The sequence below is a fragment of the Balaenoptera ricei genome, chromosome 16, assembly GCF_028023285.1.
Source record: "Balaenoptera ricei isolate mBalRic1 chromosome 16, mBalRic1.hap2, whole genome shotgun sequence".
Classification (NCBI taxonomy): Eukaryota; Metazoa; Chordata; class Mammalia; order Artiodactyla; family Balaenopteridae; genus Balaenoptera; species Balaenoptera ricei.
Genome location: NC_082654.1, coordinates 88,094,827 through 88,109,127, shown reverse-complemented (window position 1 = coordinate 88,109,127; position 14,301 = coordinate 88,094,827). Strand labels below are relative to the sequence as shown.

At 51.7% G+C, this 14,301-nt stretch overlaps 1 protein-coding gene across 1 annotated transcript in view; it reads left to right on the top strand.

The window, feature by feature from the left end:
- Positions 1-14,301, top strand: part of LOC132350467 (myosin-13-like) — a 1,192,166-nt gene that overhangs the window by 910,534 nt on the left and 267,331 nt on the right.

The window sequence follows — 14,301 nt, the reverse complement described above, 5'->3', positions numbered from 1 at the left end:
CTGACTCTGTCCCGAGCTAACGTCCTGCCCCTTATCCTCACCGAAGCCGTAATGCTCTCCCTAACTAAGGCCCAGACTAGTCCTAATTAAGGCCCTGACACTGTCCCTAACTAAGGCCCGGAATCTATCTCTAATATAGGCCCTGCTGCCGGCAATAACTAAAATCCGGACGCTATCCTGAGCTAATATCCTGACCCATTTCTAACCAAGGTCCTGACACCGTCCCTAAGGAAGCCCTGTCGCTGTTCCTAAGTGAAGACCTGAGGCTGTCCGTAACTCAGTCCCTGAAGCTATGCCTAACTGAGGCCTTGACGCTGTGACTAACTCAGGCCCTGATCATGTCTGTAACTAAGACACTAATGCTGATGCAACAAAGGCCCTGATGCTGCTCCTACATCATGCCCTGACAGTGTCCCCAGCTATGGGCCTGACGCTAGGCCTCACTCAGGCCCTGTTGCTCTCCCAGAGTCAGGCACTGACGCTGTCCCTACCTGAAGCACTGACACGGGTCCTAAATAAGGCCCTGATACTGTAACTAAGCTCTTGACACTATCCCTAGGTCATTTCCTGACACGATCCCTAAACTTTACCCTAACCCTGTCCCTAGCAAATGTCCTGCCTCTTATGCTAACTAAAGCCCTTAGGCTGTGACTACCTCAGGCCCTGAATTTAGTCCCAAGGCCGTGATACTGTCCCTAACTAAGGCCCTAACACTATTCCTAACTCAGGCCCTGACACTGTACCTAACAGAGGCCCAGATGCTAGTACTAACTAAGGCCTTGACACTGTCCCTAACTAAGGCCCTGCTGCCGTCAATATCTAATGTCCTGACACTATCCTGAGGTAATTTCCGGACCCATCTCTTACCAAGCTCCTGAAACTGTCCCTAAGTAAGCCCTGACGCTGTCCCTAAGGGAGGCCCTAAGGCTGTCCCTAACAGAGGCCCTGATAATGTCTTTAACCAAGCCCCTGAGGCTCATCCTACCAAGGCCCTTATGCTGCTCCTAAGTCATGCCCTGATACTATCCCTAGCTAAGGCTCTGACACTAGGCCTCACTCAAGCCCTGTCGCTCTCCCTAAGTCAGGCTCTGACGCTATCCCTACCTGAAGCCCTGACACTGGGCCTAAATTAGGCCCTGATGCCCTAAGTAACTAAGGTCTTGACACTATCCCTAGGTCATGCCCTGACACAATCCCTAGACCGTAACCTAACCTTGTCTTTAACTAATGTTGAGCTTCTTATGCTAAATAAATCCCTGATGCTCTTCCTAACTAAGGCCCTAAAATTAGTCCCGAGGCCGTGACCCTGGCCCTAACTGAGGCCTGGAGGCTCGTCCTAACTCAGGCCCTGACACTGTCCCTAACTAAGGCCCTGACACTACACCTAACTCAGTCCCTGACACTGTACCTAACAAAGGCTCTGATGCTAGTCCTAAGTCAGGCTGAGACACTGTCTCTAAGGCCCTGCTGCAGTCAATATCTAAAGTCCTGACATTATCCCGAGCTAATATCCTGACCCATGTCTTACCAAGGTCCTGAAACTGTCCCAAAGTAAGCCCTGACGCTGTCCCTAAGTGAGGCCCTGAGGCGGTCCCTAACAGAGGCCCTGAGAATGTCTTTAACGAAGACCCTAATGCTGATCCTACAGAGGCCCTTATACGGCTCCTAAGTCATGCCCTGACACTGCCCCTAACTCAGGCCCTAAAGATAGGCCTCACTTAGGCCCCGTTGCCGTACCTTAGTTAGGCTCTGACGCTGTCCGTACGTGAAGCCCTGACACTGGTCCTGATGAAGGCCCTGACGCTGGTCCTAACTAAGGCCCTGATGCTCTCAATAACTAAGGTCTTCACCCTATCCCTAGCTCACATCCTGACACTACCACTGGCCTGGAACCTGACTCTGTCCCGAGCTAACGTCCTGCCCCTTATCCTCACCGAAGCCGTAATGCTCTCCCTAACTAAGGCCCAGACTAGTCCTAATTAAGGCCCTGACACTGTCCCTAACTAAGGCCCGGAATCTATCTCTAAGATAGGCCCTGCTGCCGGCAATAACTAAAATCCGGACGCTATCCTGAGCTAATATCCTGACCCATTTCTAACCAAGGTCCTGACACCGTCCCTAAGGAAGCCCTGTCGCTGTTCCTAAGTGAAGACCTGAGGCTGTCCGTAACTCAGTCCCTGAAGCTATGCCTAACTGAGGCCTTGACGCTGTGACTAACTCAGGCCCTGATCATGTCTGTAACTAAGACACTAATGCTGATGCAACAAAGGCCCTGATGCTGCTCCTACATCATGCCCTGACAGTGTCCCCAGCTATGGGCCTGACGCTAGGCCTCACTCAGGCCCTGTTGCTCTCCCAGACTCAGGCACTGACGCTGTCCCTACCTGAAGCCCTGACACGGGTCCTAAATAAGGCCCTGATACTGTAACTAAGCTCTTGACACTATCCCTAGGTCATTTCCTGACACGATCCCTAAACTTTACCCTAACCCTGTCCCTAGCAAATGTCCTGCCTCTTATGCTAACTAAAGCCCTTAGGCTGTGACTACCTCAGGCCCTGAATTTAGTCCCAAGGCCGTGATACTGTCCCTAACTAAGGCCCTAACACTATTCCTAACTCAGGCCCTGACACTGTACCTAACAGAGGCCCAGATGCTAGTACTAACTAAGGCCTTGACACTGTCCCTAACTAAGGCCCTGCTGCCGTCAATATCTAATGTCCTGACACTATCCTGAGGTAATTTCCGGACCCATCTCTTACCAAGCTCCTGAAACTGTCCCTAAGTAAGCCCTGACGCTGTCCCTAAGGGAGGCCCTAAGGCTGTCCCTAACAGAGGCCCTGATAATGTCTTTAACCAAGCCCCTGAGGCTCATCCTACCAAGGCCCTTATGCTGCTCCTAAGTCATGCCCTGATACGATCCCTAGCTAAGGCTCTGACACTAGGCCTCACTCAAGCCCTGTCGCTCTCCCTAAGTCAGGCTCTGACGCTATCCCTACCTGAAGCCCTGACACTGGGCCTAAATTAGGCCCTGATGCCCTAAGTAACTAAGGTCTTGACACTATCCCTAGGTCATGCCCTGACACAATCCCTAGACCGTAACCTAACCTTGTCTTTAACTAATGTTGAGCTTCTTATGCTAAATAAATCCCTGATGCTCTTCCTAACTAAGGCCCTAAAATTAGTCCCGAGGCCGTGACCCTGGCCCTAACTGAGGCCTGGAGGCTCGTCCTAACTCAGGCCCTGACACTGTCCCTAACTAAGGCCCTGACACTACACCTAACTCAGTCCCTGACACTGTACCTAACAAAGGCTCTGATGCTAGTCCTAAGTCAGGCTGAGACACTGTCTCTAAGGCCCTGCTGCAGTCAATATCTAAAGTCCTGACATTATCCCGAGCTAATATCCTGACCCATGTCTTACCAAGGTCCTGAAACTGTCCCAAAGTAAGCCCTGACGCTGTCCCTAAGTGAGGCCCTGAGGCGGTCCCTAACAGAGGCCCTGAGAATGTCTTTAACGAAGACCCTAATGCTGATCCTACAGAGGCCCTTATACGGCTCCTAAGTCATGCCCTGACACTGCCCCTAACTCAGGCCCTAAAGATAGGCCTCACTTAGGCCCCGTTGCCGTACCTTAGTTAGGCTCTGACGCTGTCCGTACGTGAAGCCCTGACACTGGTCCTGATGAAGGCCCTGACGCTGGTCCTAACTAAGGCCCTGATGCTCTCAATAACTAAGGTCTTCACCCTATCCCTAGCTCACATCCTGACACTACCACTGGCCTGGAACCTGACTCTGTCCCGAGCTAACGTCCTGCCCCTTATCCTCACCGAAGCCGTAATGCTCTCCCTAACTAAGGCCCAGACTAGTCCTAATTAAGGCCCTGACACTGTCCCTAACTAAGGCCCGGAATCTATCTCTAATATAGGCCCTGCTGCCGGCAATAACTAAAATCCGGACGCTATCCTGAGCTAATATCCTGACCCATTTCTAACCAAGGTCCTGACACCGTCCCTAAGGAAGCCCTGTCGCTGTTCCTAAGTGAAGACCTGAGGCTGTCCGTAACTCAGTCCCTGAAGCTATGCCTAACTGAGGCCTTGACGCTGTGACTAACTCAGGCCCTGATCATGTCTGTAACTAAGACACTAATGCTGATGCAACAAAGGCCCTGATGCTGCTCCTACATCATGCCCTGACAGTGTCCCCAGCTATGGGCCTGACGCTAGGCCTCACTCAGGCCCTGTTGCTCTCCCAGAGTCAGGCACTGACGCTGTCCCTACCTGAAGCCCTGACACGGGTCCTAAATAAGGCCCTGATACTGTAACTAAGCTCTTGACACTATCCCTAGGTCATTTCCTGACACGATCCCTAAACTTTACCCTAACCCTGTCCCTAGCAAATGTCCTGCCTCTTATGCTAACTAAAGCCCTTAGGCTGTGACTACCTCAGGCCCTGAATTTAGTCCCAAGGCCGTGATACTGTCCCTAACTAAGGCCCTAACACTATTCCTAACTCAGGCCCTGACACTGTACCTAACAGAGGCCCAGATGCTAGTACTAACTAAGGCCTTGACACTGTCCCTAACTAAGGCCCTGCTGCCGTCAATATCTAATGTCCTGACACTATCCTGAGGTAATTTCCGGACCCATCTCTTACCAAGCTCCTGAAACTGTCCCTAAGTAAGCCCTGACGCTGTCCCTAAGGGAGGCCCTAAGGCTGTCCCTAACAGAGGCCCTGATAATGTCTTTAACCAAGCCCCTGAGGCTGATCCTACCAAGGCCCTTATGCTGCTCCTAAGTCATGCCCTGATACTATCCCTAGCTAAGGCTCTGACACTAGGCCTCACTCAAGCCCTGTCGCTCTCCCTAAGTCAGGCTCTGACGCTATCCCTACCTGAAGCCCTGACACTGGGCCTAAATTAGGCCCTGATGCCCTAAGTAACTAAGGTCTTGACACTATCCCTAGGTCATGCCCTGACACAATCCCTAGACCGTAACCTAACCTTGTCTTTAACTAATGTTGAGCTTCTTATGCTAAATAAATCCCTGATGCTCTTCCTAACTAAGGCCCTAAAATTAGTCCCGAGGCCGTGACCCTGGCCCTAACTGAGGCCTGGAGGCTCGTCCTAACTCAGGCCCTGACACTGTCCCTAACTAAGGCCCTGACACTACACCTAACTCAGTCCCTGACACTGTACCTAACAAAGGCTCTGATGCTAGTCCTAAGTCAGGCTGAGACACTGTCTCTAAGGCCCTGCTGCAGTCAATATCTAAAGTCCTGACATTATCCCGAGCTAATATCCTGACCCATGTCTTACCAAGGTCCTGAAACTGTCCCAAAGTAAGCCCTGACGCTGTCCCTAAGTGAGGCCCTGAGGCGGTCCCTAACAGAGGCCCTGAGAATGTCTTTAACGAAGACCCTAATGCTGATCCTACAGAGGCCCTTATACGGCTCCTAAGTCATGCCCTGACACTGTCCCTAACTCAGGCCCTAAAGATAGGCCTCACTTAGGCCCCGTTGCCGTACCTTAGTTAGGCTCTGACGCTGTCCGTACGTGAAGCCCTGACACTGGTCCTGATGAAGGCCCTGACGCTGGTCCTAACTAAGGCCCTGATGCTCTCAATAACTAAGGTCTTCACCCTATCCCTAGCTCACATCCTGACACTACCACTGGCCTGGAACCTGACTCTGTCCCGAGCTAACGTCCTGCCCCTTATCCTCACCGAAGCCGTAATGCTCTCCCTAACTAAGGCCCAGACTAGTCCTAATTAAGGCCCTGACACTGTCCCTAACTAAGGCCCGGAATCTATCTCTAATATAGGCCCTGCTGCCGGCAATAACTAAAATCCGGACGCTATCCTGAGCTAATATCCTGACCCATTTCTAACCAAGGTCCTGACACCGTCCCTAAGGAAGCCCTGTCGCTGTTCCTAAGTGAAGACCTGAGGCTGTCCGTAACTCAGTCCCTGAAGCTATGCCTAACTGAGGCCTTGACGCTGTGACTAACTCAGGCCCTGATCATGTCTGTAACTAAGACACTAATGCTGATGCAACAAAGGCCCTGATGCTGCTCCTACATCATGCCCTGACAGTGTCCCCAGCTATGGGCCTGACGCTAGGCCTCACTCAGGCCCTGTTGCTCTCCCAGAGTCAGGCACTGATGCTGTCCCTACCTGAAGCCCTGACACGGGTCCTAAATAAGGCCCTGATACTGTAACTAAGCTCTTGACACTATCCCTAGGTCATTTCCTGACACGATCCCTAAACTTTACCCTAACCCTGTCCCTAGCAAATGTCCTGCCTCTTATGCTAACTAAAGCCCTTAGGCTGTGACTACCTCAGGCCCTGAATTTAGTCCCAAGGCCGTGATACTGTCCCTAACTAAGGCCCTAACACTATTCCTAACTCAGGCCCTGACACTGTACCTAACAGAGGCCCAGATGCTAGTACTAACTAAGGCCTTGACACTGTCCCTAACTAAGGCCCTGCTGCCGTCAATATCTAATGTCCTGACACTATCCTGAGGTAATTTCCGGACCCATCTCTTACCAAGCTCCTGAAACTGTCCCTAAGTAAGCCCTGACGCTGTCCCTAAGGGAGGCCCTAAGGCTGTCCCTAACAGAGGCCCTGATAATGTCTTTAACCAAGCCCCTGAGGCTCATCCTACCAAGGCCCTTATGCTGCTCCTAAGTCATGCCCTGATACTATCCCTAGCTAAGGCTCTGACACTAGGCCTCACTCAAGCCCTGTCGCTCTCCCTAAGTCAGGCTCTGACGCTATCCCTACCTGAAGCCCTGACACTGGGCCTAAATTAGGCCCTGATGCCCTAAGTAACTAAGGTCTTGACACTATCCCTAGGTCATGCCCTGACACAATCCCTAGACCTTAACCTAACCTTGTCTTTAACTAATGTTGAGCTTCTTATGCTAAATAAATCCCTGATGCTCTTCCTAACTAAGGCCCTAAAATTAGTCCCGAGGCCGTGACCCTGGCCCTAACTGAGGCCTGGAGGCTCGTCCTAACTCAGGCCCTGACACTGTCCCTAACTAAGGCCCTGACACTACACCTAACTCAGTCCCTGACACTGTACCTAACAAAGGCTCTGATGCTAGTCCTAAGTCAGGCTGAGACACTGTCTCTAAGGCCCTGCTGCAGTCAATATCTAAAGTCCTGACATTATCCCGAGCTAATATCCTGACCCATGTCTTACCAAGGTCCTGAAACTGTCCCAAAGTAAGCCCTGACGCTGTCCCTAAGTGAGGCCCTGAGGCGGTCCCTAACAGAGGCCCTGAGAATGTCTTTAACGAAGACCCTAATGCTGATCCTACAGAGGCCCTTATACGGCTCCTAAGTCATGCCCTGACACTGCCCCTAACTCAGGCCCTAAAGATAGGCCTCACTTAGGCCCCGTTGCCGTACCTTAGTTAGGCTCTGACGCTGTCCGTACGTGAAGCCCTGACACTGGTCCTGATGAAGGCCCTGACGCTGGTCCTAACTAAGGCCCTGATGCTCTCAATAACTAAGGTCTTCACCCTATCCCTAGCTCACATCCTGACACTACCACTGGCCTGGAACCTGACTCTGTCCCGAGCTAACGTCCTGCCCCTTATCCTCACCGAAGCCGTCATGCTCTCCCTAACTAAGGCCCAGACTAGTCCTAATTAAGGCCCTGACACTGTCCCTAACTAAGGCCCGGAATCTATCTCTAATATAGGCCCTGCTGCCGGCAATAACTAAAATCCGGACGCTATCCTGAGCTAATATCCTGACCCATTTCTAACCAAGGTCCTGACACCGTCCCTAAGGAAGCCCTGTCGCTGTTCCTAAGTGAAGACCTGAGGCTGTCCGTAACTCAGTCCCTGAAGCTATGCCTAACTGAGGCCTTGACGCTGTGACTAACTCAGGCCCTGATCATGTCTGTAACTAAGACACTAATGCTGATGCAACAAAGGCCCTGATGCTGCTCCTACATCATGCCCTGACAGTGTCCCCAGCTATGGGCCTGACGCTAGGCCTCACTCAGGCCCTGTTGCTCTCCCAGAGTCAGGCACTGACGCTGTCCCTACCTGAAGCCCTGACACGGGTCCTAAATAAGGCCCTGATACTGTAACTAAGCTCTTGACACTATCCCTAGGTCATTTCCTGACACGATCCCTAAACTTTACCCTAACCCTGTCCCTAGCAAATGTCCTGCCTCTTATGCTAACTAAAGCCCTTAGGCTGTGACTACCTCAGGCCCTGAATTTAGCCCCAAGTCCGTGATACTGTCCCTAACTAAGGACCTAACACTATTCCTAACTCAGGCCCTGACACTGTACCTAACAGAGGCCCAGATGCTAGTACTAACTAAGGCCTTGACACTGTCCCTAACTAAGGCCCTGCTGCCGTCAATATCTAATGTCCTGACACTATCCTGAGGTAATTTCCGGACCCATCTCTTACCAAGCTCCTGAAACTGTCCCTAAGTAAGCCCTGATGCTGTCCCTAAGGGAGGCCCTAAGGCTGTCCCTAACAGAGGCCCTGATAATGTCTTTAACCAAGCCCGAGGCTGATCCTACCAAGGCCCTTATGCTGCTCCTAAGTCATGCCCTGATACTATCCCTAGCTAAGGCTCTGACACTAGGCCTCACTCAAGCCCTGTCGCTCTCCCTAAGTCAGGCTCTGACGCTATCCCTACCTGAAGCCCTGACACTGGGCCTAAATTAGGCCCTGATGCCCTAAGTAACTAAGGTCTTGACACTATCCCTAGGTCATGCCCTGACACAATCCCTAGACCTTAACCTAACCTTGTCTTTAACTAATGTTGAGCTTCTTATGCTAAATAAATCCCTGATGCTCTTCCTAACTAAGGCCCTAAAATTAGTCCCGAGGCCGTGACCCTGGCCCTAACTGAGGCCTGGAGGCTCGTCCTAACTCAGGCCCTGACACTGTCCCTAACTAAGGCCCTGACACTACACCTAACTCAGTCCCTGACACTGTACCTAACAAAGGCTCTGATGCTAGTCCTAAGTCAGGCTGAGACACTGTCTCTAAGGCCCTGCTGCAGTCAATATCTAAAGTCCTGACATTATCCCGAGCTAATATCCTGACCCATGTCTTACCAAGGTCCTGAAACTGTCCCAAAGTAAGCCCTGACGCTGTCCCTAAGTGAGGCCCTGAGGCGGTCCCTAACAGAGGCCCTGAGAATGTCTTTAACGAAGACCCTAATGCTGATCCTACAGAGGCCCTTATACGGCTCCTAAGTCATGCCCTGACACTGTCCCTAACTCAGGCCCTAAAGATAGGCCTCACTTAGGCCCCGTTGCCGTACCTTAGTTAGGCTCTGACGCTGTCCGTACGTGAAGCCCTGACACTGGTCCTGATGAAGGCCCTGACGCTGGTCCTAACTAAGGCCCTGATGCTCTCAATGACTAAGGTCTTCACCCTATCCCTAGCTCACATCCTGACACTACCACTGGCCTGGAACCTGACTCTGTCCCGAGCTAACGTCCTGCCCCTTATCCTCACCGAAGCCGTAATGCTCTCCCTAACTAAGGCCCAGACTAGTCCTAATTAAGGCCCTGACACTGTCCCTAACTAAGGCCTGCAATCTATCTCTAATTATAGGCCCTGCTGCCGGCAATAACTAAAATCCGGACGCTATCCTGAGCTAATATCCTGACCCATTTCTAACCAAGGTCCTGACACCGTCCCTAAGGAAGCCCTGTCGCTGTTCCTAAGTGAAGACCTGAGGCTGTCCGTAACTCAGTCCCTGAAGCTATGCCTAACTGAGGCCTTGACGCTGTGACTAACTCAGGCCCTGATCATGTCTGTAACTAAGACACTAATGCTGATGCAACAAAGGCCCTGATGCTGCTCCTACATCATGCCCTGACAGTGTCCCCAGCTATGGGCCTGACGCTAGGCCTCACTCAGGCCCTGTTGCTCTCCCAGACTCAGGCACTGACGCTGTCCCTACCTGAAGCCCTGACACGGGTCCTAAATAAGGCCCTGATACTGTAACTAAGCTCTTGACACTATCCCTAGGTCATTTCCTGACACGATCCCTAAACTTTACCCTAACCCTGTCCCTAGCAAATGTCCTGCCTCTTATGCTAACTAAAGCCCTTAGGCTGTGACTACCTCAGGCCCTGAATTTAGTCCCAAGGCCGTGATACTGTCCCTAACTAAGGCCCTAACACTATTCCTAACTCAGGCCCTGACACTGTACGTAACAGAGGCCCAGATGCTAGTACTAACTAAGGCCTTGACACTGTCCCTAACTAAGGCCCTGCTGCCGTCAATATCTAATGTCCTGACACTATCCTGAGGTAATTTCCGGACCCATCTCTTACCAAGCTCCTGAAACTGTCCCTAAGTAAGCCCTGACGCTGTCCCTAAGGGAGGCCCTAAGGCTGTCCCTAACAGAGGCCCTGATAATGTCTTTAACCAAGCCCCTGAGGCTCATCCTACCAAGGCCCTTATGCTGCTCCTAAGTCATGCCCTGATACTATCCCTAGCTAAGGCTCTGACACTAGGCCTCACTCAAGCCCTGTCGCTCTCCCTAAGTCAGGCTCTGACGCTATCCCTACCTGAAGCCCTGACACTGGGCCTAAATTAGGCCCTGATGCCCTAAGTAACTAAGGTCTTGACACTATCCCTAGGTCATGCCCTGACACAATCCCTAGACCTTAACCTAACCTTGTCTTTAACTAATGTTGAGCTTCTTATGCTAAATAAATCCCTGATGCTCTTCCTAACTAAGGCCCTAAAATTAGTCCCGAGGCCGTGACCCTGGCCCTAACTGAGGCCTGGAGGCTCGTCCTAACTCAGGCCCTGACACTGTCCCTAACTAAGGCCCTGACACTACACCTAACTCAGTCCCTGACACTGTACCTAACAAAGGCTCTGATGCTAGTCCTAAGTCAGGCTGAGACACTGTCTCTAAGGCCCTGCTGCAGTCAATATCTAAAGTCCTGACATTATCCCGAGCTAATATCCTGACCCATGTCTTACCAAGGTCCTGAAACTGTCCCAAAGTAAGCCCTGACGCTGTCCCTAAGTGAGGCCCTGAGGCGGTCCCTAACAGAGGCCCTGAGAATGTCTTTAACGAAGACCCTAATGCTGATCCTACAGAGGCCCTTATACGGCTCCTAAGTCATGCCCTGACACTGCCCCTAACTCAGGCCCTAAAGATAGGCCTCACTTAGGCCCCGTTGCCGTACCTTAGTTAGGCTCTGACGCTGTCCGTACGTGAAGCCCTGACACTGGTCCTGATGAAGGCCCTGACGCTGGTCCTAACTAAGGCCCTGATGCTCTCAATAACTAAGGTCTTCACCCTATCCCTAGCTCACATCCTGACACTACCACTGGCCTGGAACCTGACTCTGTCCCGAGCTAACGTCCTGCCCCTTATCCTCACCGAAGCCGTAATGCTCTCCCTAACTAAGGCCCAGACTAGTCCTAATTAAGGCCCTGACACTGTCCCTAACTAAGGCCCGGAATCTATCTCTAATATAGGCCCTGCTGCCGGCAATAACTAAAATCCGGACGCTATCCTGAGCTAATATCCTGACCCATTTCTAACCAAGGTCCTGACACCGTCCCTAAGGAAGCCCTGTCGCTGTTCCTAAGTGAAGACCTGAGGCTGTCCGTAACTCAGTCCCTGAAGCTATGCCTAACTGAGGCCTTGACGCTGTGACTAACTCAGGCCCTGATCATGTCTGTAACTAAGACACTAATGCTGATGCAACAAAGGCCCTGATGCTGCTCCTACATCATGCCCTGACAGTGTCCCCAGCTATGGGCCTGACGCTAGGCCTCACTCAGGCCCTGTTGCTCTCCCAGAGTCAGGCACTGACGCTGTCCCTACCTGAAGCCCTGACACGGGTCCTAAATAAGGCCCTGATACTGTAACTAAGCTCTTGACACTATCCCTAGGTCATTTCCTGACACGATCCCTAAACTTTACCCTAACCCTGTCCCTAGCAAATGTCCTGCCTCTTATGCTAACTAAAGCCCTTAGGCTGTGACTACCTCAGGCCCTGAATTTAGCCCCAAGTCCGTGATACTGTCCCTAACTAAGGACCTAACACTATTCCTAACTCAGGCCCTGACACTGTACCTAACAGAGGCCCAGATGCTAGTACTAACTAAGGCCTTGACACTGTCCCTAACTAAGGCCCTGCTGCCGTCAATATCTAATGTCCTGACACTATCCTGAGGTAATTTCCGGACCCATCTCTTACCAAGCTCCTGAAACTGTCCCTAAGTAAGCCCTGACGCTGTCCCTAAGGGAGGCCCTAAGGCTGTCCCTAACAGAGGCCCTGATAATGTCTTTAACCAAGCCCCTGAGGCTGATCCTACCAAGGCCCTTATGCTGCTCCTAAGTCATGCCCTGATACTATCCCTAGCTAAGGCTCTGACACTAGGCCTCACTCAAGCCCTGTCGCTCTCCCTAAGTCAGGCTCTGACGCTATCCCTACCTGAAGCCCTGACACTGGGCCTAAATTAGGCCCTGATGCCCTAAGTAACTAAGGTCTTGACACTATCCCTAGGTCATGCCCTGACACAATCCCTAGACCTTAACCTAACCTTGTCTTTAACTAATGTTGAGCTTCTTATGCTAAATAAATCCCTGATGCTCTTCCTAACTAAGGCCCTAAAATTAGTCCCGAGGCCGTGACCCTGGCCCTAACTGAGGCCTGGAGGCTCGTCCTAACTCAGGCCCTGACACTGTCCCTAACTAAGGCCCTGACACTACACCTAACTCAGTCCCTGACACTGTACCTAACAAAGGCTCTGATGCTAGTCCTAAGTCAGGCTGAGACACTGTCTCTAAGGCCCTGCTGCAGTCAATATCTAAAGTCCTGACATTATCCCGAGCTAATATCCTGACCCATGTCTTACCAAGGTCCTGAAACTGTCCCAAAGTAAGCCCTGACGCTGTCCCTAAGTGAGGCCCTGAGGCGGTCCCTAACAGAGGCCCTGAGAATGTCTTTAACGAAGACCCTAATGCTGATCCTACAGAGGCCCTTATACGGCTCCTAAGTCATGCCCTGACACTGTCCCTAACTCAGGCCCTAAAGATAGGCCTCACTTAGGCCCTGTTGCCGTACCTTAGTTAGGCTCTGACGCTGTCCGTACGTGAAGCCCTGACACTGGTCCTGATGAAGGCCCTGACGCTGGTCCTAACTAAGGCCCTGATGCTCTCAATGACTAAGGTCTTCACCCTATCCCTAGCTCACATCCTGACACTACCACTGGCCTGGAACCTGACTCTGTCCCGAGCTAACGTCCTGCCCCTTATCCTCACCGAAGCCGTAATGCTCTCCCTAACTAAGGCCCAGACTAGTCCTAATTAAGGCCCTGACACTGTCCCTAACTAAGGCCTGGAATCTATCTCTAATTATAGGCCCTGCTGCCGGCAATAACTAAAATCCGGACGCTATCCTGAGCTAATATCCTGACCCATTTCTAACCAAGGTCCTGACACCGTCCCTAAGGAAGCCCTGTCGCTGTTCCTAAGTGAAGACCTGAGGCTGTCCGTAACTCAGTCCCTGAAGCTATGCCTAACTGAGGCCTTGACGCTGTGACTAACTCAGGCCCTGATCATGTCTGTAACTAAGACACTAATGCTGATGCAACAAAGGCCCTGATGCTGCTCCTACATCATGCCCTGACAGTGTCCCCAGCTATGGGCCTGACGCTAGGCCTCACTCAGGCCCTGTTGCTCTCCCAGAGTCAGGCACTGACGCTGTCCCTACCTGAAGCCCTGACACGGGTCCTAAATAAGGCCCTGATACTGTAACTAAGCTCTTGACACTATCCCTAGGTCATTTCCTGACACGATCCCTAAACTTTACCCTAACCCTGTCCCTAGCAAATGTCCTGCCTCTTATGCTAACTAAAGCCCTTAGGCTGTGACTACCTCAGGCCCTGAATTTAGTCCCAAGGCCGTGATACTGTCCCTAACTAAGGCCCTAACACTATTCCTAACTCAGGCCCTGACACTGTACCTAACAGAGGCCCAGATGCTAGTACTAACTAAGGCCTTGACACTGTCCCTAACTAAGGCCCTGCTGCCGTCAATATCTAATGTCCTGACACTATCCTGAGGTAATTTCCGGACCCATCTCTTACCAAGCTCCTGAAACTGTCCCTAAGTAAGCCCTGACGCTGTCCCTAAGGGAGGCCCTAAGGCTGTCCCTAACAGAGGCCCTGATAATGTCTTTAACCAAGCCCCTGAGGCTCATCCTACCAAGGCCCTTATGCTGCTCCTAAGTCATGCCCTGATACTATCCCTAGCTAAGGCTCTGACACTAG